The following is a 4,331-nucleotide window of genomic DNA, read 5'->3' as shown; positions in this document are numbered from 1 at the left end:
AGAGCGCAAGAAGTACTGGAAACCTCTAGACTTCTCAGATAAAAGGTTGAACACATTTTCTCTATAGTCAAAGAGTTTCTGCCTTTATTCCCTGATGCAAAACCTCAGTTCCCACTGAGTTCTATATGAAATAATTACTTTCATGTACAAACTGGAGGAAAAGAAGTTTTTAAGCTGTGCGGAGTCTGATGTGACAATTCTATTAGGTTTTGGTGGGTACCTGCTTGACCCTGTAAATTGAAACTCCAAAAGGTCACTCTGTCTTATCATGGTATTTAATTTTCTGTGCTTCAGCAGCAGGGGGTGAAAGGAAGCTGGAACGGCTTTATTCAAATCTATGTAGGAATTGAATGCGACGAAAATAACTCTGTTTTTAAAAAATGGCTCTAATCACGCGGAGAGCATTGCTCTTTCTGTTCTTCCCCATTTCTGCCTCCCTGGCTCCTGAACTGGAAAGGCAGGTTTGTGTATTGACATGATAGATCCGCTTGTCGGGGTTTTGTGGACTCCTCTGTCTGCACCACATGCTTGTTTTTCACTTTTAGCATTGTAAACCGGTCCGTAATAGAGACTTTGATTTGTATTGTAAAGATGGAGTTGAGAAGAGCTATAACATAATATCTGACTCTGAGCTGTCTCACTAACGGGCTAATTCCTGAATTTAGGATCACTGTAAATGCTATGTATGTATATTCAAGGCATTAATGTAATTAATAATGAAGAAAATGCCAGGTTGACGTAATTTGGGTATAGGTAATATGCCAAGAACTTCAAATCCTGGGTAGAGGCACTTTGGTCGGAGACAGTGGCATCATTTACTGACACCTCCTGTTCCAAACCGCACCCCCCCTTCCCCCAAACCTCCTGAACATTCATTAGATCTTAAATATTCTCTCTGAGTTTTTTCCAATGGTCTAATTATAAACTTCATTATAATTGTTCATTAGTTTTATTTTGTTCAATTAGCTTAACAAGTTGCCAAATGAAATACAAGACTGGCAATTAGCTTGATCTAATTGTAATGAGCCACTCAAATTGGGTCACCAAATATGTTCGTTTATAGCACTTCTTTTTTTTTTTTTTTTTCCCCAATTGGTGAACAATAACATAAATATTCAGAGCATCTCCTGATCTAAGTAGTGGAAATTTCCCACTCATTTATTAAAGTAGAAACAAAAATCAATCATTTTGCTCTTGGTAGTTCAGAAACACACAGTCCAGGCACCTGGGCTGCCCTGGCTTAACAAGACACCGACAGCAGCCGAGCGGGGCCACCGTGTCCAAGTCCTTGTCCTGCAGAATAAAACATGCCACTTGAGCTGCCAGGAGGGAGGTCAGCTCCGGCCTAATGTCTGTTTATCTCCTCTGAATTCCCGAGAAATCTGGCTTTAACACACCTTGCAAAAATACTTGAGTGGCAAATCCTGCTGTGCTCCCTCTGCCACACAGGGGAAGAGCTGCTGGGCAGGTGAACCCAGCAGAAACCAGGAGGAGCAGTCCTTGCTGCCGTGGGCTCTTCTTAAATTTTGCTGTGTTGCCTGCGGAGGGAAATGCCTCATCAACGGAGCTCTTCTGGTCTCAGAATGACCCACAGGGGCTTTGCCCACAGCCCCCCCGAGCTGCTACCTCACTAACGTTGGACACGTAGATGAGGCCAAGGTGGTGTTAGCCTGGAGATGCTCCTGGGGAAAACTCCTCAAAAAAAGGATTTCAAATTCCAGTTTCTGTGAGGTTTGCGGCAGCAACCCATATTTTACAATCATAGAGTGGTTTGTGGTGGAAGGGACCTTGAAAGATCATCTGGATGCAACCTGGCCGGTGCTCCAAGGGACAACCACAACTGTGCCGTGCCCTGATGAAAGCTGAAAGGTAAAACTGTGCTACCGAAAGAGAGGAAAGCCCAGTGTGAGCTGAGCTGTCCCCTTGTGGCGAAGGGTGTTGGGAGGCTTTGGGCAGCCAAAGACTTCAGTTTGGGCTGCTCTGGTGGGTGGACGGTTTGGGCTGTGTTCAGCCCTGCTGGTTTTACTGTGATTTTTGGATTTTTTTTTTTGAGCTTTCTTTTTTGCCTGACTTCCATTTTGCCATGCAGTGCTCAGATCTACTCCTGTGAAGTAGCTGCTTAGCAGAAGCTCTTGGCTCATATGGTCCAGTGGATTTGCTGCAACCTCTCCCAGAAGCTAATATGGGCAGGAGAAATTATTTGGTATGAATAATTCCTGCGGCACGTCATGCACATCACATCTAAATCGCAGGGACGAGCAGCACAGTCACGGCTCCTTAGCAAACTTAAGTGGTGGCATTAACAGGACTCAGCCCTGGACTTTGATTTCTCTGGGATCTTGTCCTGCATCTGACCGATGAAAACATGATAAAATATTAAACCAGCCCAGAGACTTACAACTACCTGTAAGTAATTCATAAAACACTGCTGTGATGGCGAGCGCAATGAGTTGATGAAGCTGTGTGCTAGCCCAAATCTGTACTACTGCCCTGCAAAATGTTGTCTACCAAACCCCAGATGGATGAGTTTGGTGATCTGTTAATGCAATCTCTTAACATTTCAGCCAGGGACCTTGTTCCACATAGGAAGGGGGAGAGTGACTTGTCCTGTCGGAAGGACAGGTCCCCCACCTCAGACAGTGCACCCACACTCGCTTTGTGCTCCGCAACCCCCTTTGATGCGGCGCTGTCTCGGCGCTGTCTCTAATTAGTTGTGTTTGCCAGCTGGGACACGGACGGTGTCAGCGCTCAGCTCACTGAGCGGGTTGAGATTAAAGATGCCGATGGCGCAGAATGGGAGAGAATTCACACCTCTGCCTTTCATGCCACAGACAGCGACATCAGCTCTTCAAATATCATCCGAAGGCATTGTTTGGCTTGGTGAATGCACCCGGAATTAACGTCTGCATCTGGGGCTGCTGCAGGAACGTGCTTTTACTTCAAGTGCATCCTGATGGCGTTTTTCACCCCCGGCTCTATTCCCTGACCTGAGCCCTTGCTGCAGCCGGCAGAGCCCGAGGGGCTTTGCTGGCTGGAGGGATGCAGGGGCACCTCCGCTGTGCAATGGGGTGTCCCCTGCCCGCATGGTACAGGTGACACCGGGCACAAAGGAACGAGCCCTGGGACTGGGATGTGTCTGGGTTTGTGCCTTTGGGCCTCCCCCTGGTACCTGCTGGGTTTTGACCCACCAAACACCAGCAGGACCTGTCTGCCCAGTGCCAGGAGAGGGCTGCTCTTGGACAAGTCGTGTTAAGAGCATCTCTGCTCCCAATTCACTTTGCTCATTTTATATTAGTTTTATTTCTGCTAGGCTTAAATCAGGCAGGGACAGATGTAAACAGGCTTGTAATAAGCTGCTAAAATTGCAAAAGGACTGCGTGACGCGTGGCTTTCATTTGATTCAAGTAGTTACAGTCATAATATCCATTAATTTTTGTAGTGCTCCTGGGGGCAAAAGTCTCTCCTTTTCATTAGAGAGACCTGAATTTCTAAAGATCCCGGTGTTGGATACAGCCTGCTCGGCACTCGCGCTGTGGAAAAATCCCTTTGTTTATACAGATGATGGCCTGAGGTGGGGATGGTCCTGACACCGGGGCCACCTCCCCTATGTTTTATTTAAGGCTCTGAAATGCTCCTGCTCAGAGATCCCAGAGCTGTGCTGAGAGGCGAAGGGTGGGCGGACTGGTTTAAAAAAATATACATATATTCTAGGCAAAAATTTCTCAGTATAAATGTTGAAGCAAAGCAGCGTCACAGATGACAGGTCTTCAAAGCCAAAGCTACGAGCTGCACCCGGGGAGGGAGGAAAGCAGGCGGGTCCCCCTCCCCTGATGAGCGAGGCTTTCCAAGCCGGCTTGCTCCCTTTCTGTCTCCAGGCTGCCTTTGAAACAGCCCCTTTGACGGCTTCAGGCATCTCTTAGTTTAGCTGAGAATGAGCGAACATAAGAGAAGAAATCTGTAAGAATGACAGGTCCTGTGTGTGTCTTTTATATGCATTTCTGGAGCACAAAGACTGTTTTAATGAGCCGGCAGGCACGTAGCTTTGTGTGACTCCTGTTTTTAGCAACTCTTTGGAGACGGAGCTACCTGAGAACTTTCCTAGCTGTGACCTCCATGGAAAATGCTCAAGATTTTGGGTTGGTTTTGTTTTCCATGGAACACAGTCTCTTGGCTGCTTGAGGAGTGCAGGTGTGGGAGCGTCCACTGGTCCCAACTGTGCGTGGTGTTGGGGACTGAGGTCTCCTCATCTTCCTCCCGGGGCAGCTCCTCCAGGCATGGCTGTGTCCCTCCTGTCCCCATATCCGCGGTGTTTGCCCTGTGCCCTGCAGCGG

Source organism: Cariama cristata, unplaced genomic scaffold (genome assembly GCF_000690535.1).
Source record: "Cariama cristata isolate BGI_N322 unplaced genomic scaffold, ASM69053v1 scaffold23994, whole genome shotgun sequence".
In the NCBI taxonomy this organism is placed as follows: Eukaryota; Metazoa; Chordata; class Aves; order Cariamiformes; family Cariamidae; genus Cariama; species Cariama cristata.
This window is presented reverse-complemented; position numbering follows the sequence as displayed.